Source organism: Peromyscus maniculatus, chromosome 1 (genome assembly GCF_049852395.1).
Source record: "Peromyscus maniculatus bairdii isolate BWxNUB_F1_BW_parent chromosome 1, HU_Pman_BW_mat_3.1, whole genome shotgun sequence".
NCBI classification, from domain to species: domain Eukaryota; kingdom Metazoa; phylum Chordata; class Mammalia; order Rodentia; family Cricetidae; genus Peromyscus; species Peromyscus maniculatus.
The window spans coordinates 15,383,316-15,408,030 of record NC_134852.1 but is presented as its reverse complement, the minus strand read 5'-3'; the positions used below and the strand labels follow the sequence as shown (position 1 = coordinate 15,408,030).

General features: G+C 41.6%; 3 pseudogenes; 2 read left to right on the top strand and 1 right to left on the bottom strand.

Moving 5' to 3' along the window:
- The first annotated feature begins 305 nt into the window (after positions 1–305).
- LOC143271964 (pre-mRNA cleavage complex 2 protein Pcf11 pseudogene) lies at positions 306–4,250 on the top strand (annotated as a pseudogene).
- Positions 4,251–14,311: 10,061 nt separating this feature from the next.
- Positions 14,312–15,291, top strand: LOC102913707 (elongin-B pseudogene; annotated as a pseudogene).
- Positions 15,292–16,243: 952 nt separating this feature from the next.
- LOC143273713 (ubiquitin carboxyl-terminal hydrolase 29-like) lies at positions 16,244–21,754 on the bottom strand (annotated as a pseudogene).
- Positions 21,755–24,715: the final 2,961 nt, after the last annotated feature.

Genomic DNA, 24,715 nt, shown 5'->3' with positions numbered 1-24,715 from the left:
AAAAGTGAAACAGGATCCAGATACTCCTGCAGACACCCGGTCTCCAGTTTATACCAGAAAGAAACCATTAACAGAATGCAGATGCTCCTAGAGAACTGGAAGTGGACAGAGATCACCGGTGAGGCTGTGACATTTCTTCCCCAAGGTTCCAACTGGGTGATCCCCTGTCCTTCCTCCAAGGTCTGCATGCATTGAAGCCCCAGCCTCAGGAGAACCAGGGAGCAAGGCCCAGGCTTCAGAAGGGTGGGGGTGTCCAGCAACTTTACCTTAGTTGGTAGCAGACCTTGGAGGGGAGCCTCGGCACAATGTCAGAGCATCTGCTGGCCAAGGCTGGGGCTGCCGGGACACTAGAAGACATCTGTCACGATTATCAGTCTTCACTGGAAGACCTGACTTTCAATAGCAAACCGCACATCAATATGCTGACCATTGTAGCTGAGGAGAACCTGCCCTTCGCCAAGGAAATCGTCTCTGTCATTGAGGCCCAAATGGCCAAGGCTCCTTCCTCAGAGAAACTTCCTCTTATGTACCTTATGGATTCAATTGTGAAAAACGTTGGAAAAGAGTATGTCACTGCCTTTACTAAAAATCTAGTTGCAACATTTATTTGTGTGTTTGAAAAGGTGGATGGAAATACAAGAAAAAGATTATTTAAATTACGTTCCACATGGGACAAAATATTCCCCTTGAAGAAACTTTATGCCTTGGATGTCAGAGTCAATTCAATAGATCCTGCTTGGCCTATTAAACCTCTGCCGCCTAATGTGAAGACATGTAGCATGCACGTGAATCCAAATTTTTTAAATAAATCACCTGAGGAGCCTTCAGCACCTGGAACAGTGGTCAGCTCCCCCAGTATTTCCACCCCTCCAATTGTACCTGACATACCAAAGAATCTTACTCAAGAACAACTAATAAGGCAAGAGATACTTGAAAAACAAAAACAGTTGTTAGAACTTCAGCAGAAAAACCTGGAGCTTCAGAAGGAAAAAGATGAGCAAATGAAATCTTCTGAACACAGGCTGATTGGAAGTAGAAGTCAAATCATAAATGGCATTGTACAAAAACAGGACATGGTTACAGAAGATTTGGAAAAAGAGGGGACAAAACCAAGGAGATCAAGCACTCAAAAGAGATCAAAATCGAGGTCACCTAAGTCTTGGTCACCCAAAGGAAGGCAAAGAAGTATGTTTTCAACTTTGGCCTCCAAAGCTGGAAAGATGCAAGAGCCAGGACTTACACCGTCACATATGGAAGAGTTCCCAGCACCTTCTAGGGAAGAAAGAAATGTTAAGAGAAGTACTAAGCAGGATGTTCAAGTTCCCAGACTACTGAAAAACATGCATGAAAATCGGCCTCGAGAAACTGCAAGTAAACATTCTATGAAGTCAGATGCTGAGCCAAAAGAGAATATAGATAATTGGCAAAGCTCCAAGTCGGCCAAAAGATGGAAATCTGGTTGGGAAGAAAGTCAAAGCTTCCAACAGTGTGATGACCAGAGTAAAGCACCTCATCTAAGGCATAAGGAGAGCTGGTCAAGCACTAAAGGAATCTTGTCACCTGGAAGCCCAGAGCAGCCCCATGGACCAAGGGTAGATACCAATCTTCAGATTCCTAAAGAGATAAGTCTGGCAAGAAAGAGAGAATTCCTTCAAAGGACAAGTGAACGTTTAGCTTCTGGGGAAATTTCACATGATGAGTCCCTTGTTGTTGTGCATAGAATTCAACAGCTCTTTCAGTATCAACAAGGTGGAGGAGAGGAGCAGAGATCTCCATTCAATGATCATTTGCCACTTAATCGACCTAGATATGAAGATTCAGACAAACCATTTGTAGATGGCTCAGCATCAAGATTTTCTGCCCTTCATACAAATCAGTGGCTTACAGCTTTAACTGAAGAGGGGCCACTATTTGATGGGCCTGGTAGGCCATCTGTGAGGAGAGATGGCTCAGCCAAGATGATTTTTGAAGGACCTAACAAATTAAGCCCTAGAATTGATGGACCTCCTACACCGGGTTCTGTTCGGTTTGATGTGTCACCAGGACAAATGGGGGGAGGAGGCCCTATGAGATTAGAAGCACCACATGGTCAGTTAGGAGGTGGATGCCCTTTGAGATTTGAAGTTTCTCAAGGACCAGTAGCAACACCTCAGTGGTTTGAAAAGATAATTGTTCGACGAGGTGGAGGGGGAGGCAGCAGCTGCAGTTTACGATTTGAAAGTTCACCTAGTGTGAGTTTTCAGGGATCTACAGGTGGTTTGGGATTTGAAGGATTTGGGGGTAAGCCTTTGGGTGGTCTGAGATCTGAAGGTCCTCATGGACAGCCTGTGGGTAGTCTTAGATTTGAGGGGGATCATGGTCCATCAGGGGCAGCAATTAGGTTTGATGGGCCTCATGGTGAGCCAGGTGGTGCTATCAGATTTGAGGGCCCTTTGCTACAGCAAGGAGATGGAATGAAGTTTGAGGGAACCCAGGGTCAGTCTGTAGCTGGTCTGAGATTAGAAGGACATAATCAACCAGGTGGGAACCATATGTCTGAGGGACCACATGGCCAACCAGGTGTTGGGATCAGGTTTGAAGGACCTTTAGTAAAACAGGGAGGTGGAATGAGGTTTGAGGGTCCTGTACCAGGAGGTGGCCTGAGAATTGAATCACCTCTGGGTCAAGGTGGTTCAAGATTGGAAGGTTGTAACTCTTTAAGATTTGATGGACAGCCAGGTCAGCCATCACTTTTGCCAAGATTTGATGGAACACATGGCCAGCCAGGTTATAGATTTGAAAGAACTGTTCAGCCAGGTCCACAGAGATTTGCTGGGCCACCTGGACAGCAGGTTCAACTGAGATTTGATTGTGTACCTCAAAGATTTCATGGGCCACAACAGGAGCAAGCATCAAGATCTGACATTTTTATTGCTCTGCAAGGTCGCCAATATGACATTCATCCTTCACAAAGGCTTGAATCTTTCAACCAGATTGGTCCATATAATGACCCACCTGGCAAAGCTTTAAATGTTCCATCTCAAGGACTACAGTTCCAAAGACATGCACAAATATTTGATACACCTCAAGGACCAAATTTTAATGGACCTCATGGCTCTAGAAACCAGAATTTCCCAAATGCTCTTAACAGAGCTTCAGGACACTATTTTGATGAAAGGAATCTTCAGAGTTCTCAGTTGGGAAACTTGGGCAATTTACTTAGTCCAATGTCAGGAGGAGATATTCAGACATCTCAACAGGTTCTGATAGGTATTCCTCAGCCAGTAGCTTTTGGCCAAGGACAACAATTGTTACCATTTCATGCACAGAATGCTGGAACTTTTATTCAAAATCCTTCAGGAGGTCTTCCTGAAGCATATCCTGATCATCATCTCAGTGAGGTGGATGTAAATGAATTGTTTACAAAACTGCTAAAAACGGGAATTCTCAAATTGTCACAGCCTGATTCAGCTGTAACACAGGTAAATGAGGCTGATACTCAGCCTCCCCCTGAACAGGTGAAGGATCAGAATGAAGATCAAGATATTCCAGATCTCACTAATTTTAAAACTGAAGAATTGAAACAACGTTATGACAGTGTCATAAACCGGCTGTACACTGGGATTCAGTGTTCTTCTTGTGGAATGAGGTTTCAGACATCCCAGAGAGATGTTTATGCAGATCACTTGGACTGGCATTATCGGCAAAATAGAACTGAGAAAGATGTTAGCAGGAAAGTCACTCATAGGCATTGGTATTACAGTTTAACAGACTGGATAGAATTTGAAGAAATAGATGATCTCGAAGAATGTGGAAAAAGCCAGTTTTTTGAACAGGTTCATCAAGAGGTTGTCCTCAAAACTCAGGAGGCTGCTAAAGAAAAGGAGTTCCACAGTGTCCCTGCTGGACCAGCTGGAGCACTTCAGAGTTGTGAAATCTGTCAAGAACAATTTGAACAGTACTGGGATGGAGAGGAGGAGGAATGGCACTTAAAAAATGCTATTGGAGTAGACGGAAAGATTTACCATCCATCGTGTTATGCAGATGACCACAATACAGCTTCTTTTGATTGTACATCAAGTCCCATCAAGACTTCAGTTGAAAACCCTTGGAACATTATGTTGAACATTGTCAAAAATGAATTGCAAGAACCCTGTGAAAGTCTCAAAGTTAAGGAAGAGCAAATTGATGCCCCACCAGCTTGTTCAGAAGAAAGTATAGCAACACCCACTGACATTAAAACAGAAAATGATACAGTTGACTTGGTTTAAAAAAAATGTGAAAGTATGGTTTTGGTTTTGTAACAAAAGCTGCTGTTGGATCTAGAAGTTCAAGAATTTTTTATGTATTTGTAGACATCTATCTCTATAAATTGTCTAGCTGAGGCAGGGCCTTCAGCTATCACTTGGTTATAAATGGGTTTTAGTATTTGCATTTCCTACTGCCTGCACAGTTTCAGGTGCTTGTTGTGTGAAAGTTCTCTAGATGAGTGCAAATTTAACCAAATGAAATTGTCTGTGTAAAACTGTATGATTTTCACTTGTGAACTGCAAATTAAAATAAATATATTTGCTATAAAAGTAAACAGGTTATATAATGTGTACACAGAGGGCTGGATGGATTCCCAGGCAGTCCCTCGGCTGGCTTCTTCAGTCTCTGTGAGTTCATATGAGCTTTGATCATGTAGGGTTAGAAGGCCTGGTTTTCTTGGTGTCCTCCATCCCCTCTGGGTCTTACACCTTTTCCTGCTCCTCTTCCAAAATGTTCCCTGATCTCTGAGGGGACAGAATGTTAGGAAACATCACATTTAGGGCAGAGTGTTCCAAGATCTCTCAGTCTCTGTGTAATATCTGGCTGTGGGTCTCTATATTTGCTCCCATCTGAACAGGAGGAAGCTTCTCTAATGATGGCTGAGCAAGGCACTGATCTATGAGTACAGCAGAATGTCATTAGCAGTGAGTTTATCACTGTATCTTTCCTTTCTTTACAACAGTAATATGTGGCTTTACCCTAGGATTATGGACTATGTATCTCTGGTTCTTTGTCACCAAACAATGATGGCATGGCTTCTATCTCATGAAGGGGGACTTGAGTCAAATCAGTTATTGGTTGGCTACTCCCACAAGCTCTGTGCCCCCATTGTCCTAGCATATTTTGCAAACAGGACAGATTGTAGGTTAAAGGGTCTGTGGCTAGGCTGGGTTTATGATTCTCTTTTGATAGCAGCCAGAGTGCCTTCTTGTACCAAAGGTTTTGGAATGATGGGGTGAAGGCTCTGTGTAGGCACCAGCTTGACTCCTCCTTGTTCATTAGCTGTGTAGGTGTTGTCTTCAGCAATGTGGGCTTGCTGCCAGTTTGTCAAGAGCGAGCTATGGTCTTGGTAACAGCTTGGTTGTTTGGGGATTCCCATGGGACCCCGTGAACAACAACTCAATTAGATGTTACCCAGTCCCAGTACTGGAAGCTTCACTGGGTGACAAGTGATGGTCAGTTGGGGCTCTGTCTCCCTCATTAGTAGGCAATTTCATCTAGATTCCCTTCATATACGTATATATTCTAGGAAATTTCTCCTGTTAGATTTTCATACTAGTCCTCAAATTTTACCTGTCTCTCCCTATATCCTTCCCCACAACTCCCTCTCCCCTCCCTTTCCCACTCTATCCTCTCAAACCCCCCTTTCATCCATATCTATTTATTTTATTTCCCCTTCCTAAGGATATCTATTTATTCTCTCAGGCCCTTACTCTGGACCTACCCACTGTGATTCTGTGGATTGTAGCTTGGTTATCACTGACTTAAGAGGCAATATCCACATATAAGCAAATACTTCAATATTTGTATTTCAGTCTCTTGTTTACTCCCCCCCCCATGATTTTTTGCATATTCATCCATTTGCCTGCAAATTTCACCATATCTTTGTTTGTTTGTTTGTTTGTTTGTTTCTGTTTGTTTGTTTTTCTAGACAGGGTTTCTTTGTGTAGTACAGGATATCCTGGAACTTGTTTTATATACCAGGCTGGTCTTGAACTCACAGATCCTTCTGATTCTGCCTCTGAAGAGCTGAGATTAAAAGCAAGCACCACCACTGCCCAATGATGTCATTCTGTTTTTAACAACTGAGTAATACTTTATTTTGTAAATTTACCACTTTTTACTTTCTTTCATTTTATTGCTTTTTTTAGGAGGTTTTTTGCTTTTTGTGAGTTTTTTTTTGTTTTCTTTTGTTTTGTTTTTAATGTAACCCTGGCCATCCTGGAACGAGCTCTGTAGACCAACTTGGGTTGGCACTCAGAGATCCACCTATCTCTGCCTCCTCAGTACTGGGATTAAAGTCATGTGCCACCACACCCAGCAGTACCACATTTTCTTTATTTATTCTTCTGTTGAGGAACATCCGGGTCCTTTCCAGTTTCTGGCTGTTATGAATAGAGCAGTGATGAATGGGTTGAGCAAGTCTCTCTGTGGTAGCATGAAATGTCCTTTGGGTATATGCCCAAGAGTGATACAACTGATCTTGAGGTTCATCAATTTTAATTTTCTGAAAGAACCAATGTTGATTTCCAAGGAGGTTGTACAAGTTTGCCCTCTTTCCAGCAAAAAATGGACTGTTCCCTCACATCCTCACCAGCATGAGGAATCTTATGCACTTTTTTTCTTTCTTACTTGTTTTGTTTTGTTTTTGGAGACATGCTTTCTCTGTGTAACAGCTCTAGCTGTCCTGGAACTTGATTTGTGGACAAAGGAGGCCTTGAACTCACAGAGATCCAACTGCCTCGGCCTCTTGAGTGCTGGGATTAAAGGCATGGGACACAAGGCCAAGCATTGTTTTTGTTTTTTGAGTCAGGGTTTCTCTGTGAAGTCTTGGCTGTCCTTGAACCCACTTTGTAGACCAGGCTGGCCTTGAACTCTAAGATCTGCCTCTCTCTGCCTCCCAAGTGCAGGGACTAAAGGTGTGAACCAACACATGTCTTATCTTGTATTATTGACCATGGCCTTGCTAACAGGTATAAGGTATAAGAATCTCAGAGTTGTTTTGATTTGCATTTTCCTGATGGCTAAGAATATTTAATATTTAAGTGTTTCTCAGGCATTTGAGTTTCCACTTTTGCAAATTCTGTGTTTAAATCTATATCCCAGTGTATATTTGGGTTGTTTTCTTGATATCCAGTTTTCTGGATTCTTTATTTATTTTGGGTATTAGCCCTGAATTAGATGTGTACTTGGTAAACATCTCTTCCTGATCTATCTGATCCATGATTCTCTCAGTTTTTTTTTTTTTCAAGATAGGTTTATCTGTGTAGCCTTGGCTGTCCTGGAACTCTCGTTGTAGACTAGAGTGGCATGGAACTCAGAGATCTACATGCCTCTTCCTCTGAGTGATGGGATTAAAGGCATGGGCCACCACCCCTGGTTTTTCTCCATTTCTTAGGAGCAGTGCTTGCCTGGAACTCACTGAGTTCTGTGTCTGGACTGTACCTACTGAGTGATGGAATTAAAGGTGTAATCCACCATGCCCAATGTAGATTTTTTTCATCTTACACAACTCTGTGAGCACATGCCTTGTTCCTTCAAAAGGCATCAGATTCCTGAGAGCTGGAGATACCAACCTTTGTGAACCCCCACCCACCCTGCAAAGTGGCTGCTGGGACCCCAACACTGGTGTCCTCTGGTAGAGCAGCAAGTGCTCTGAAACGGTGAGCCATCTCTCCATCCTCTTTTTTGTATCTTCTTTCTCAATCATCCTTTTTTCTATCCCCAATCCCTGTTCTTAAGAGATGATGACATGGGCTGGGGGTAAGAGGAGGGTGTGGGAGGGGGGAGAATAAGGGAACCCATGGCTGACATGTAGAACTGAATGGTATTGTAAAATAAAATAAAAAAGAGATGATGACATGAAATGTAGGCATGGCCAATTTAGGACCCTTACATTAAGCTACACTTTGTGAGGGCCTCTTTAGGGAACAGCCTGCAGCAGGGTCACGTTTTCATTAGCAGTGTGCAGCAGGATTGTGAGCAACAGCTGGGACATTCCTCAGTGGGTCTGGGTAAGTAAAGAGTTATTCCCTTCGAGTTGTGTTACTAAGTGTATGTAGTGGATATAAGAAAGTGCACCTGGAGTAGATTCCCTGGGACTCCTGGAATGAAATGTTGGAAGAAGTGACCAGGAAAGATCAAAATTAGGAGGGCTAATGGGGGCGGGGGCTTCAATGCAGTTCCTTTGGTAGAGATCTGCCCCGAATGCTTGAAGTCCTTGTCTTGATCCCCAGCCACACACAAACTGAGCATCATGGAATAATCCCATAACTCCAGCACCTCAAAGGTGGTGGACATCAAGGATGAGGAGTTTGGGGTCATTCTTTACTACATAGTGAAGCTGAGGCTATCATGAGCTATATGATACCCTTTCTCAGAAAAAGAAAAAATTTTGATTAGTATGTAATTGTAGAAAGTAATGGGCTTTATTAAGACATTTCGTAGAGGCATACAATGCACACAGGTCATTTTTGCCCCGTTCATCTCTTTACTGTTTGAGAACCTCAGACAAGCATGTAACAATTTTGATCAAATCCACCCCAGTTTCCATTCCCTCCAGTTCCTCCCCTATCCTCACCATCATTTTTCCATCTCAACTTCATATGTGCTTTAAGAAAAACACACCCACCATTCATCTACATCCTCTGTCCCAAAAAGTCTTCCCACCCTCTTACTTGGGGGTCTGCTGTCTACTTTAAATCCCTTTGTAAAAAAAAATTTAGATTCTGCACGTGAGAGAGAATATGAAATATTTGTCTCTTGGAATCTGGCTTAATTTTACTTAACATAATTTCCATTCCAAATTGTCCTGCAAATAATGTAATTTTGTGCTTTTTTGGCTGAACTAAGCACCTTGGTGTATATGTACATTTCTATGCATTCTTCTCTACATCTCTTTTATTTAACCATTAGCCTATAGTTGAATTGTTTTCTATAAAAATTCATAGGTGAATCCCTACTTGGTGGCATACATCTTTAATCTTGGCAGAGGCAGAGGCAGAGGCAGAGGCAGGCAGATCTCTGAGTTTGAGGCCAGCCTGGTCTAAGAGGGAGTTCCAGAACAGGCTCCAAAGCTACAGAGAGAAACTTTGTCTCAAAAAAAAATTCATAGGCATTCAGGCCCCATTTTTACCCTGACATTGATTCCTTCAGATAAACACCCAGAGCTATAGCAGGGTCAAACTGTAGCTCTGTTCTTTGTTCCTTTTTTTTTTTTAATTTTTCTTTGTAATATTAATTTTGTGGTTTTCTTTGTTGTTGGTTTTTTGTTTTGTTTTGTTTTGTTTTTCAAGAGAAGATTTCTCTGTGTAGCCCTGACTGTCCTGGAACTCCATTTGTAGAACAGGCTGGCTAGGAACTCAGGGATCCTCCTGACTCTTCTGCCTCCCAAATCCTGGGATTAAAGGTGTGATATACCACCCAGCTATTACAGTTTTTAATTAAAGTATTTAAATTTAATATTATTTATTTATGTATTGGGTTTTTTGAGACAGGGTTTCTCTGCCTAGCCCTAGTTGTCTAAGAACTTGTTCTGTAGACCAGGCTACCCTCAGTCAGATCCTCCTGCTTCTGCTTCCACTGGCTGGGATTAAAGCTGTGTGATACTGTGAGCAGCTACCTCCCTCTGTGCTTTTGACTGGTATTTTCCTAACGATTAGAGATGTTAAATACTTGTCATGTATTTATTGGTAATTTGTATTTCTTTTTCTGACTGGTGAATGCTTTTGCTTATTCAATGATTGGTTACTCAGTTCTGTTTTTTGTTGTTGCTGTTTGTTTTTGAGATCTTTATATATTCAGGATGATGTTGATCTCTTGTCAGAGAAAAAGCTGGCAATGATTTTTCTCCCATTCTCTAGGCTTTCTCTTCCCTCCTATGAGTGTTCTTTCTGCTGTTCAGAAGCTTTTGAATTTGAGCAGTTTGATTCTTCGGTTCTTACAGGTAAATCATGAGTCATTAGAATCATATTCTGATTCTAATGGGGGCATGATCCGGGTCTCATGGAGTCTTTCTTCAAACTCTTGGCTCTGTAGTGGAGGAAAACCTTGAAATTCTGATCCTCCTGCCTCCACTTCTTCAGAGTTAAATGATGTGTGTATACTACTAAGTAACATTGATGAGGTGCTGGGGATCAAACCCAGGTCTTTGTTCATGGTGTGCAAGACTGACTGATACTGTAGCTCCTGTTGTGTTTGTAAGACAGGGCTTCTCTGTGTAACACCCCAGGTGTCCTGGAACTCACCTTTGTAGATCAGGCTGTCCTCAAAGTCAACCTTAGACTTACAGAGATCCCCCAGAAGTTGCTCTGCAGCCAATGAAAGCTTTAAATTTGTTTTCTTTTTTCCCAACATAACATTTTAATTGGTTATTTGGAGATTCACATAATTCATTCTGATTATATTCACTTCCTCCACTGCCTAATGACCTAGCCCAAAGAAAAGATAAGGAGGAAAAAAATCAAGACAATTTGTCAATATATTTACTGGAGCATAGTCAAACTCCCAGTGTCCAGTCTCTTAAAGAAAACAGTCTTTCCAAACCCCCACCAGAAGTCATTAACAGTGAAGAGTTACACTTCAGGATCCCTATTCCAATTTTAAGAGTTCTCTTCAATGACTTCCTGTTAGTTATTATTCTGCTCTGTGTTATTCACTAGGCAGCACTGTTTACCATGCAAGAAAATCCACCAGTTAGGACAAAACCCATATAAGGGTTTTTAGGGGAAGGAAACAGAATGGGGTGCTTAGGCCCATGGGAAATGATTGTGCAGGAAGAAAGAGAAGGGGTAAGATGGAACTGGCTTTTTATAGGTTCCTGCCCGACACCCCCATTGCACAAGTACATATGGGTTTAAGCAGCTATGCCCCGCCTGCACATAGATTATATGATCATGCTACATGGAAATTATGAGACCAAGAATCACAGGTATCAGGTAGGAAGTAAGGCACCCAGAATGACTAAGAGTCTCACTAGAAATTCTACCACTCCCTGTCTACTCTGTTTTTTTGGGGGGGGTGGTGGTGGTGAGAGGGGTGGGAGCGAGGTTCCCTTAGAAGCCTTCTGTGTTTCTTATTTTCAGCTGTGGGTCTGCAGTCATCAATACCACTGCAAAAGAAGCTTTCTAGCCCCTCCCCCTCTTTGTGAGCCTGCCTCTGCCTTTGCCCACTTGGTTTGGAATTGTGGACTTCATGCCTTAGCCTCACAAGTAGTTGAGATTACAGGCCTGAACCCTAGGTCCAGATATATTTTTGTTTTCATTTGATTTTAGAAATGATTTTTAGTTTTATTTTTTTAATTTTAATTTATTTGTATAGTTGTTTTTTCTTCATGATTTTGCATCTGCCCTGGTAGATTACACTGTTTGTTTTTTCTGATAATTCCTTACTATTCGTTCCTTTTTCATTTCAGAATTTGGAATGTATATGAAAATGTCACCTGTATGGTTTTCTTTTTTGTAGAAAGGGTTTTGCTGAGTAGCCCTGGCTATCCTGGAACTCACTATGTAGACAGGTTGGCCTGGAATTCAGAAAGCTGCATGCCTCTGCTTCGGTGCTGAGTGCTGGGATTAAAGGCTTGCACCACCACCACCTGGTAGAAATCTGTGACTTTACCAGGAGCTGCCAATGTAAGGACTGCCTACAGTCTCAGTGTTTGAAGGGACTTTGGACTCCTTATTATTACATTTACTTGGTGTGTGTGTGTGTCTAACACACATGGGTGTTGTCATCAGAAGACCAAAGCCAACCTGACCTAGAAAAAGCCTCATTGAGACTAAATTTCCAGGTGATGGTAGGTTGTAACAAGTTAATGAATAGAACTAACTGTCACAATTAAATATTGAGATGGCAAAAGACAAAGCAAATTAATTCTGAATGTGTCTTCCAAAGAATGTGCACAGCTTCAAGGGCTCAATAGTTAAAGTGTGTATTGTGCTTTTTCTTTCATGTTTTTAGATTACAGGGGTTGTCTTTGAAGAAAGAATGTCTCCATTTTTCCCTGGCTCTTTACAGCTTTTTACAGGCTTTCCCTGTAAAGCCTTCAGGGAAAGCACCAGAGCTGGCTCTGCAACATGGGACTCACAACCATCAAAGAAGGTAATTAAAGTTCTCTTTAAATGGACTTAGGTGTTTGGGAAACTCAGTCTTCTCACCCAAGGGGTCACAACTGTAGGTGAGAGTGAAAGTTAACATGGGTTCTGCTCAGTCCTCTGAGACCTAGCATTTTGTACAATTATTGAGAGATTTGTTAAGATCTAAAGGAACAAAACATTCAGAGCAACAACTCTACAACTTCATATGCTTAGCCCATGGAAAGGGAGATAAACTAACTCCATGTTGAACATTGTATAAGCTGGAGTATAGTAATGTATTGCTTGGGACTTGTCAGGAGGAAAAAAGGGAAAAAGGGAGAGAGAGAGAGAGAGAGAGAGAGAGAGAGAGAGAGAGAGAGAGAGAGAGAGAGAGAGAATAATTTCTCTGTAACACATCTTCACAGGTCTTGTCTGGGTAGGCTAAAGGAGACTCCAGCAATCAGGTTTCCCCATGGTCACAGAATCATACTGGGGCTCTCACCCTCATGAGTGACCTGGCTGGCACTCAAAGCCCTCCAGGCTGCAGCTTTTAGGGATGCCAGGGTCTTGAGAAACAGAGAGTTCCAAGGAATGACTTGTGGAACTCCAACACTGTCACATGATCTAGCTTGACAGCTCAGAACTTGGGTTATTTGTTTGTTTGCTTGCTTGCTTGATTTGTGTTTAAATGTTTTTTTTTTCTCATTGCAGAAATGTCTCAAAATTAAAACTCGCTTTATGGAGAATATTTTTTGTTTTTCCTTCATGGTGGGAAAAACTCATTATCAATGATCCCTTCAGGGAAGAAAAAATTAAAACAAGTCCAACTTATAGTATAGAAACAATTGCAATCAGGGAATAAAGTACTAAGACAATGTAGTTTAAATTTCTAGAGGTATTAGTCATGTATTATATGGAGGATGTTACCTTCTTCTGATCATCTAATTAATGCTTAAATAAATGCTTAACTTTTATGGTAAGAGCAAAATTTAAAATTTGGGGGTCATATAGGAACTGTTTATCACTACTAGAGACCTCTCTGTATTTTTTAAGTTGCTTTCTGAAAGCTCTCAATTAAATTTTACAACAAAATGTAACATTTAAAACAGAGCAGGCTATTAATTTATCAAATAATGTGATTGCTAAAGTGGTAACTCACAATAATCCCTTACTGATAAGGAGCCTATAGAACTTATTGTGCCTCTAAATAAAATACAGGTCAATTATTTCTTTCACACCTACAATAACATTAGCTTGTTAGTTGGATTCTAGAGATAAATATCCACAATTTTCCCTCTTAAGATTTTTAAAGATAGATTCTGTGTAATACCTAAAAGTACATCTAAAAATCCACACATTTAGGATATAAAAATTTTTTAGCAACCTGGTGGTGGTGGTGCATGCCTTTAATTAAGGCAGGGGAATCTCTGTGAGTTTGAAGCCAGTCTGGCCTACAGGGAGTTCCAGCACAGTCAGGGCAACACAGAGAAACCCTCTCTGGAAAAATAGAGATTGCACTTAATGTTTTTAGAAATGACTTAGAAAAGGACAAGAATATGTATGCTGTACACAAATTCCACATGCTCCTCAAGATTGTACCCATCCCAGGTGATAGAGCTTAGAAGTCATACTTGCTAGAATCAATCAGCTTTAATTAGATGCTTTTCAGCCATTAAATATTTTTACAGACTTTGCTCTTTATTTAAATTTGGTGAGAGTTTATTGGATCGATTTAGAAGAATCAGAGTCGTCCGATTATAAATGGACAGCTTTGGATTCCCAGTTTGCACACCCTCACCCAAAATAGCTACCCTGAAAGACATTATGGCTCAATATTAACTGATGTTATGTATAAATTAGCACATAGAGAATAGAGGAATCTCTCTGTTCAATATACTCCTTATATCAAGATTTATAAGATCATTGGGTATGGTTAAAAAGTCTGTAAAGTCTCCTGTTATAGTTTTTTTTTAATTTAACTTAAAACTTGTAACAAAAGGCTGAAGAGAAAATGAGCTACATATATGTGATTTTAATTTGCTATAGCATATATATATGATTATATAACACATATCTATGATTCAAGTCTTGTGTAAAAAATTAGATCTGCTATAACATATAATAAGTGTGAGGGGCTCAGGGCTGAGTGGGGGCGGTGTAGATGATAAGGGAGGGAACAGGGCAGGGCCGGGGCTGCATGCTGGGGTTGACACGGGCTTGCCATCCTAATGGGATTTCTCATGATTCGCCGCCACAAGACCACCATCTTCACGGAAGCCAAGGAGTCGAGTACCGTGTTCCAGCTAAAGCGTGTTGTCCAAGGCATCCTCCAGCGGCCTCCAGAAGAGCAGAGGCTGTACAAGGATGACCAGCTCCTTGATGACAGAAAAACTCTGGGAGACTGTGGCTTCACTAGCCAGACAGCACGAATACAGGCCCCAGCCACAGTGGGCCTGGCCTTTGGTGCAGATGATGCCTGTGAAGCCCTGCACATTGAGCCCTTCTCCATCCCTCTGGAGCTTCAACAAATGGTCTGTGTGGTGATGGCTTGTGGTAAAGTCCTGGCTGTGAGAGTGTTAGGACCTGAGTTTGAATCCCCAGGACTCAGGTATAAACTGACATGGCAGAGACACTTCTGTAATGTCAGCCAAGCAGAGACTGGAGAATTCCCAAAGGCTCGTGGACCAGCTAGTCAGTTGTATTCAGGAGTGAATGAGAGACCTGGTCTCCAACACAGTCAAAGGGTGAAATGAGGCTGAACCTCCAAATGTCCTGTGACCTCCGCCAGGCATGCCATGACATGAACACGCTCACGTTCACACTCACAGACATTACATCAAACAGACATAGACACAGACACACACAAGCAAAGCAATAAAGCAATCACAAAATTAGGCACCACACTCCACTCTTGCTTCATCCTAATCCTGACTCACATAGGATACCCCAACAGTGAAAAGTGGACCAGAAACAAACCTGCTCAACCTAGAAAAGGTCCTTGTCTATTTCAGACTTCAGGCCATCACCCCTCTCCTCAGTCCCAAAGCCCTCCTCACCCACAGAGGCCAGGTTGCTGTAGTTCTCCAACATCACATCCTAATACATGTGTCTGTGCTCAGGGTTCAAACCCTGCCACTCCACTGTGGTGAAGTTCACGGTGATGTCCTCAAACGTCACTCTCCCTGTAATAGCAAATATCCATCTGTAGGAATCCATCACTGAAGGCAGGTGTGGTGCCTAATGCCTAGAAACTCAGTGTTCAGAAGGCTGGGAAGGAGGATTGCTGTGAGTGAGAAGCCAAACAGGGCTAGATATGAAGTTCCAGTGCAGTGTGAGACCCTGTCTCAAAGTGATAACAAGGCTGGGCTTGTGGTGGGTGCACACCTTTAATCCCAGCACTCGGGAGGCAGAAGCAGGAGGACCTTTGTGAGGTTGAGGCCAGCCTGGGAATCTATATTGTGAGGTTCAGGTCATCCAGGACTAGTCATGGAGAACCTGTCTCAAAAAACAAAAACTGAAACAAAAAAAACCCTCAAAACTAACAAAAACTCTTAACAAAAAGATTCCAATGGATTCTAAAGACTAGAAATATAAAATTGTGTTCTATGGCCTTGTGAGTAGAGATCACTGAATACTATACTCTTGCAGAAAACAAATTGAACCTTTAAATATTATGCAATCTAATCAAAACCCTGAGGCTAATCAATGCATCCATCTTACTGAGTCATGGTAAAAGAAAAGACTCCAGGAACTTCATGTTTCAATGTTACATCTGGGGATGAAGTCTAGACAAGATGGGTGCTTTCAGGGAACTAAACGTGTTCACCTTGTCTGGACATGCTGGTATATTTACTCATGCCCACAATAATAGTTTTCCTGTCTTTTTAACATGTTCATGTATATTCAGGGCTTATTACAGAGAGGAATATGTACATTAAAGAATAAGGAGATATAAGCCAGGGTAATGGTGGTGCATGCCTTTATTCCTAGCACTTGGGAGGCAGCCACAGGCAGCTCTGCCAATTTAAGGCTAACCTGGTCTACAGAGCCTATTCCATCCAGGACAGCCTACATAGAGAAAGCATTTCTCAAAAAAAAAAAAAAAACAAAGAAACAAACAAAAAGAGAATATCCCTTCCTGCCAGGATAGTTGTAAAAGTTTAGGTCTGACCAAAGTCATCTCCTGCCCTCTTCTCCACAGTAGTTTTGGAGGTGGTCTCATTCTTAGCCTGTGGAGGGGAGAGTATTTGACATTGGATATAACTGTCACATCTTCTCTTCATACAAGGGTTTGATCAATTGCAATTCCCAAACTCAAGGCAGAGAAGTGCTGGTTCCTTCTCAGATGTCCACTTGCATGCTCTGCCAGTCTTAAGAATCTCTTTTTGCAACAGGGTGTGGTCATGCCTAAGACCTGTTTTTACATTGTCAGTTGTTGGATCTGTAGATCTCAAGGCTTCCCTCTGCTCTGCTTGAGGCCTCGCTGAGGATAAATCTGTCTGTTCCCTAAAACTTTCCTATCTGTTCTACCTTAGGATCTTTAGTTTTATTTAGGAATTCTAAGTTCAGGGTCCAGATTGATGGCTGTTAAGGTCCAGCACCTAAATGTGGCTCACAACCCTCTCTGGCTATGATTCCAATGCATCTACCCCATCTTGTGGTCACTGTGGGCACTGCATGCACTTTGTGCAGAGACAGAAGCACACAAAAAACCACAAAGGTGAAATAAATAATTGCATTTCCTGATGACAAAGGATGTTGAACAATTCCTTAAGTGTATCTTGGCCATTTGAGATTCTTCTGTTGAGAAGTCTAAGTTTAGATCTGCACCCAGTTTTTTAATTGGATAATTGGGTATTTTGAACCACTGTGCTCAACTAATCTCTTCTTTCGCCTACCACCCTCACTTAATTTTGCCCCATATTTTATACATTACCAGGCTTTTAGTATGTTTTCTACCCTCAAAATGTTAACTTATGTATATGTTCTTACACAGTATGTTACTGGGAATTGTATTAGCTCTTTAAATTAGCCACAAAGCTGTGTTGTGCCTTTTTGATGGTGGAAGTGGGCAGTGCTATAATGTAGAGGTGTTTTGTCTGCATACCACAAAACCAGAAGAGGGCATTTGATCCTCTGTATCTGGAGTTACAGAGAATGGAAACCACCACGTGGATTCTGGGAAGAGAACCTTGGTCCTCTGAAAGTGTAGCAAGTGATCTTAACCCTTTCTGCAGCCCAAATAAGGAATTTGGAAAATATCCTTTGTGTGGTGTTTTCACCTGTGAGCTTGCACATGTGAAGGCCAGAGGACATGGGGTGTTTTCTATCACTACCCACATGTTTCCTTTTCAAAATACAATCTAACTGTGAACAGGGCCCCAGACCTTAGCACATTGGTCCAGCAGTTTTCTCTGGTGAATGTCCCACACCTGAACCTTACACTTCCCATTGTGGCCATGTCGAATGGTTAGTGAGCTGTGGAATCCACCCTTGTCTACTCCCCAGTGCTGAGTCACAGGCACACACAGCCATGAGGAGCTTGTTATGTGGGTGCTGGGGATTTGAACTCAGGTACTCCTGCCGACAGAGCAAGTGCGCTGACCTGCTGAACTATCTCCCCAGCCCCTTTAGAGGATCAGTACTATGTTTTTGTGTGTCTGAAACAGATGTGGTGTGGGTATCTCAGATCAGGCTGCACCCCTCATAGCCAGCAACCCCAGCTGGTTTCCCTTTCCCCTTGCTACCCAGGAATCAGGTTAACAGGTTGAAAACAAGTCTGTCCTTTGGGCTATGTATTAAGGAAGTCTGCTGCTTCATGGCACAGGATCTCTTCCTACTCCTGGGAACTAAGGGGAACCTTGCTTTGTCTTATGAACTAAAATGTTCTCTTTAGAACCCCACCATGCAGTTTGTGCTAATATAGGAGGCTCTCACCTAAAGGACTGTCTGTCTCAGACCCCCTGTCCCTTGAACCCCTCCATTTTCTCATATCATCAGGATTTGAATATAGCAAGTATATTTGACACTTCAAAGTTTATTAAAAGTGCTTTTAAAATGTTATTATGCTCGGCATTGTGGTCCAGACATTTAAAAACCAGGGCTCAGTTGGCAAAGCCAGGAGACATCCGTGTTATAGAACACAAGATCTAAATAGAGTTCTAAGCCAGAGAAAATTACATAGTGAGATTCAAAAACGTATTAGATTTTCACTCATTGATTTACACATATATGTGCACACGTGCTGGCTCCTCTAGAGTCAGAGGACAGCTTGCAGGACTGGTGGCGGGTGTTTGCATCCACAGAGCCCTTATGGAGCTTGTGAATTTGCACATTTTAACACACTCTCTATTTCATTTCCTGTGCAACCCAGAAGCTATGCCCTGCAATTCTGAGAAGGAAACACAAAACCAGTTGGTGGGCAGCTCCGTACTTTCATCAGCAATGAGTCATGAGCACATATACAAAACAATAGGTTTTCTTTTAAATAAATTGACAATAGAATGGTATACATTAAGTGATGGAGAGCAACCAATATCATGAAAATCTCCAGATCACATGAGTAAATCATATATACACTGATGAAATAAGACATTTTATACACCACTTCTCAAACATTTAAGTCCATCAGTACTTGTTTTGAACCCATTATGATGTAGGATACTAACACGGGGACATTTAGTCAGTTCCTTGCTGTGTTGTGTTGGTACAGAATGACATCTAAAAAACCATTGTGTTAGGTCTGGAGAAAAAGGCTCAGTGGGTAAGAGCACTGGCTGCTTTTCCAGAGGGTCTGGGTTCAATTCCCAGCACCCATATGCAGTTCACAACTGCCTTTACCTCCTGTTTCAGGAAACCCAACACCTTCACACAGACATACATGCAGGAAAAACACATTAAATAAAAGTAAATATTTTTTAAAATATTCTCCCATAGATGGTAGCAGATGGAAGGCAAAAGAAGTTATATCTCTGAGTTTGGGGCCAGCCTGCTCTACAGAGTGACTTCTAGAACACCCACAACCACACAGAGAAATAGTCTCAAAACACCAAAAATAAGCAAAACAAAAAAATGTAAAAAGCATCACTATAGTCTTGTAGGAGAAAATGGTATATAGCCTGCATCACGAATGTATGGGTTTTGGTCCTAATATGTTGTTTGTTTTGTTTTGCTTGCTGAGTTTTCAATTGACCTAAATGAGTGTTAAAAATGGATTCTTCTAGGACGTGTGTACAGCCAATAAGCAATGGTGAGAAAAGATCCATAATTCTTCTTTTGCTCTTTAGATGTTCTATGTAACTAGTACTCTGATGCCTTTTTCAACAGCCACTCAAATATCTCCTTATGCATGTAAAAACAAATGTATCCGTTGTGAAGATGAATCTTCTGAATCAAAGCCTCTGGAATCTCGAACACTCGGACATCATTGTACAGGAGCCATGCTTGCTTTTGAAAATCATACACATTGCTTACATAATGACCTGAATAATGGGACCTCCCAAAATGGCTGACAAGACTGACAAGTCTGTAATTCTGAGGATCATCTCTCAATACCACATTTTTTGACTCATCAACAGCATCTACTGTGTTGTTGCTTCCTGGAACATTGTTATTTCTAGGATTCTCTGATGTACCAAGGGAATCTTCATTATCTTTCTGATCTCTCAATTTTGAAGACTTATTCACATCCTTCTCTGTGTCCTCCTGAGTACCCTCAACACTTGGAGGTGATGCCTGAGGAAGGAATTCCTTGTGGAATCTATTCCTATAATTAGAGAGCACCTGTTTTGCCATATTTTGAGATCCTTCAAGAATCTTTCCTTCATTAAGATCACAATCATTGACAACCTTAGTGTTAGTGTGATGATCTGACATTCCATCTGCATTAATTTTCTCATAGTTCTTCACATTACTAGATGGTATTGACTGGCTGAGAGGCATCATCCCTTCAGGGACATTTGGGACATCACGGTCATCAAGTGGGACCTTATCAGTCAAGGGAAATGGTGGTTTCCTGTTTTCATTGTAGTGGGAAGATACATTTAGATACTTAGAAATCTCAACTGGTTGATGACTCTTCACCAACAACCCATTAGCGGTCTAGTGGTAGCGTTTCAGATGAACAATGAGGACTCTGGGGAGCCTCTTCAAAGTGTACTTGAGAACAGAATTCTTGTTCTTGCACTTCGCACAATTATGCTCAATTTTTACTGGTGTAAAGAAAAGATCAAGGGACTTTTGGATAGATAGAGGCTCTTCTCTTGTCCCTTGGTGCAGATCAACAGAGAGGTAATTACTCACTTCAGTGTTCAGAGTAGCCTCACCACAGGCTTCACAAACAATGGAGCTCTGCAGCTCTAATTCAAAATTAGCACTGACAGGACAAACAAACCTTTTGGGGGTGGCAGTCTCAGCATATGTTGATGGAGATGACCTCTCAGCTTCATTATCCTTCTCAGTGATCCACATGGCATTTAGTTTTTCCATATTCACTTTCATCTGGTCTAAACAGTGACTGAGAAATTCAAGGGCATCATTCTCTTCATTACCCAAGAATGTGTTTGCAACCATAGAAATGGATTTCTTCACATCCCTGAGTAACATTCCTTTGATCACCATATTCTGGATATCTTTCCGGACAAGCAGATGGCTTAAGGGCTTGATAAGATTATCATTCGAAACTTTCTCCCATGGGATACCTTGTGTGAGCAAATCCATTGCAAACGTTGGAATCCCAAAAATAGATTGTAAAATGGAATTCATGTAACACGTGTTTCCCAAATTGGGGAAGCCTTCAGGTTTCAGTTCCTTTATATAAATGCCTTGAGAAGGATGGACTTCATTATGTGTGTATGTTTTGGTCTCCTGTCTAAACTTTGATCCACTTTCATCAGACCATATTTGTGTTGGAAGAACAATGACATATAGGGTAGGACCCAAACGGGTGTTGGGGTTGAATGAATGTTCCAGTTTCCCAATGTTATGCTTCTCCTGATCTCTTAAAGCCACTGGTTTCTCTCCTTCGATTCTTTTATTCCTGGAGTTATAGGTTTTGGATTTCTTTTCTGATTCAGGATTATTTTCTTCAAGAATGTCCTCATTCACTTCTACAGTGGATGTTGATTTTCTCTTCCTGTTTTTGCTCTGTGTTTCTCCACTCTTTTTTCAACATGACTGCTGCTGGAGTTTGGCTCTGAAACTGGCATCTTCATGGGCAGTGGTGTCCCACTTTCTTCTGTAGTATTCAAGGATCCACAAACTCGCTCCTGGTGTTTCCTGCAACATGGATCACTGCTTTCAGGAATATGCTGATTACTCTTGGGTTCCTCGAGTTGTTGGGATTCAGATATATGAAAAGAATCCAGGCAATTCTTCAACCTTTCAACATCTGTGGAAGATAACTTGTCAATGAGTAAGGAAGTGTCATCTTTCAGAGTTAAATGCAGATGATGCTCTCCTGTCTCACAACAACTAACCATTACACCTGCAACATTATCACCCAGCTGAAAAACCCTGCTCCTTCCTTCCAACTTCAAGGAAACCACCAGATTAACCTTTTGTTTTCTTTCTACTATTTGGATGACTGCTTCTTTCCACTGAGAAGCCCGCGTGTGCTTGATCCGGTTTGTGCTTCGGATTTGGACAAAGCCGTTTATCTCTAGAGGAGCCATTCTTTCTTCACAGAGAAAGCTCCTGTTATCTAAAAACAAACAAAAAACACATTACAGAGATTGTGACTCAAAATACATTGATCACAATGTATATGTAAAACTCTAACTGACCAAAATTGGCTTTTATTTCTCTCTTCATGCCTCAAAATACAAAATGGGAAAGCTTATATTTTCTTTAAATATTTACAATTATGATTTATCAATTACAATTAGCAGAAACTGGAGTTACTTATAACCTTTAAATAAAAATTATTTAATTATGTGTGTGTGCATTTGTGCACATATGAGTACAGTGCCCTCAGAGTCCAGAAGAGGGCATCAGAGTCCCTAGAACTAGCATACAGGCAGTTTTGATCTACCCAGTGGAGGGGCTAGAAACTGAGCTCAGGTCCTCTGTAAGAGCGCTGAGCCATCTCTATTACATTCTCAAGTACATGCTTTAACCTCTGAGTTATTGAAGCTGTGTTCATTCTCTGGAAGACACGCTCAGAGTGTGTTTGCTTTCTCTTTTTCTGACCCGATGTTTAATTGTGATGGTTAGTTCTATTTGTCAACATGCCACAACCTACCAGCACCTGGAAATTGAGCTTCATGAGGTTCCTCCGATTGGGTTGGCCTGGTGGATTATCTCGGTTGCCTTAATTAGTGTGGAAAGACCCAGCTTTAAAGTGTGTGGCAGTATTCCCTGCTTTAGTGTATGGCACTTTTCACTGCTTGGGGAACTAAAGTATATAAGGGTAGAGACATTGTCTGCATGCATTCATTTTTGCTCTGCTCCTAGCTGTGACTGTCATATGACCAGCTGTTTCAAGTTCATGCAGCTGTGACTCCCCAAAGTGATGGACTGTAATCTGTGACTGTGAACTGAAATAATCCTTCCCCCTCATCCTGAGTTTCCCTGAATTTGGTTTTCCAGAGTGTTTTATCATAGCAAAAGAAATAAAAACTGCAAGTACCTTAAGTAAACTGTGGAGACAGTGCACGTCTGCTCTTCTCTGTCCCTCTGATGATGCTGAGACAATGAAGTTCTGGTCAGATTCTAGTCGCTGGTGCAAATGCAACAGTTAGGAAGATGAGCCTGAGTGGTCACCTCTGGGGCTGGCCTTTTTGATTGCAGGCTCCAGATCCAGATATACCGACCTGAGGTGGTCATGATAAAATCAAGGAGCACAAATGTAAATGTATGAAGGGCTGAAGATATAGTTGAGAATTTAAAGGACCAAGTATACACAAGACCCTAAATTCAATCCCTAGACTCACACACAAACAAATCTGCTCTATGTGACTGTATATATGTAGGCAGAGGTTTCCTGTCCTACAGCCACTCTCAAATACGCACACTAAGACTTATATTAATTACAAATGCTTGGCCAATGTTCAGGCTTATTGCTAACTGGCTCTTACATTTTAAGTTAACCCATATTCCTTATTTCAGCTCTTCCATGTGATGGTACCTTTGTTAACATGGCAGGTTCATGGACTCCATCTCTGTGTGGTGGTTACTCCAGACACTGTTCATCTTCCTTCCAGCATTCTCCTAGTGTGCCTATCCTGCTTAACCTGATTCTGGTCAGCTATTGGCCAGTCAGTGACTTCATTAAACCAATCACAGTGACAAATCTTCACAGTGTACAAAATGATTATTCCACAGCATATATGATTATAATTTCAGCACTAGAGAGGCTGAACCAAGACTTTTGTAAGATTTATTATTAGTCTGCCTGTAGTGACACACTCATCTTTGATCTCAGTACTGGAGAGGGAGGAAGGAGGGTCTGTGACTTGGAGGCTATCCTGGGCTGCATAGCCAGGAGAAGAAGAAGGTACATGATAGGAAAGCTACTTAATAAACTCAACCTCAAAATTATTTTCAATTTCATGTGTGAGTTTATGTGGTTGTCTGTGCATCACTTGCATGCAGTGCCCTCAGTGACCACAAGGGGTGTCAGATCCCTTGGAACTCTAGCCAGAGAGGGTTGTGAGTCAGCATTTAGGTGCTAGGATCAAAACAGCCCTCTCTCTGGACCCTGAATTTAGAATTCCTAAAGGAAACTAAAGACCCTATTATAGAACAATGAGGAAAGCTTTAGGGAACAGACAGATTTATCCTCAGTGAGACCTCAAGCAGAGAGTAAAGGGAAGCCTTGAGATCCACAGATCTAACAACTGACAATATAAAAACAGGGTTGTTTTTTCTGCTTATACATTCATTTATTTTTCCATTTTCAAGCCATCAATATTAGGACTATACAGAGTCCTAACTCCCTGCATTTTGTTATTCCCCAGTAAAAACAGGTTTTAGGCACCACCACATCCTGCTTCCAAAAGAAATTCTTAAGATTGGCAGAGCATGCAAGTGGACATCTGAGTATAAACTCTCAAGTCTAGCTTGAGTTTGGGGATACATATTAATCAAACACTTGCATAGAGTGAAGGTGTGGCATTTATGGCCAATGCTCAAAGCCCTGCTCCTCTACTGGCTACACACGAGTCCAACTCCAAAACTTCTGTGGACAGTAGTGCAGGAGATAACTTCGCTCCGACCTAAGATTTCACAAATATCCTAGCAAGAATGGAGATATATTCTCTTTTTTGTTTGCTTGTTTTAATTTTTTTGTTTGGCTTGGTTTTTTAGGACAGGGTTTTTCTGTGTAGCCCTGGCTGTCCTGAAACTCACTCTATAGACCAGGCTGGTCTTGAACTAACAGAGATTCACTGTTTCTGGCTCCTGAGTGCTGAGATAAAGGAAATTCCTGATGAGATGTTCTGAAGAGGCGCTTGAGGCCGTTCATCTTCCTATCACAGAGTTGAGACAACGAAGCCCAAGAAATGGGACTTTCCCAAGAAATCTTTTTCCCTGACTGACATAGTTCTGTGTAGACCATGCTGGCATCAAAATCAAAGAGATCTGAACCCGGCTGTGTGCTGGGAAGAAAGGCATGCACCACCATACTGGTTCTC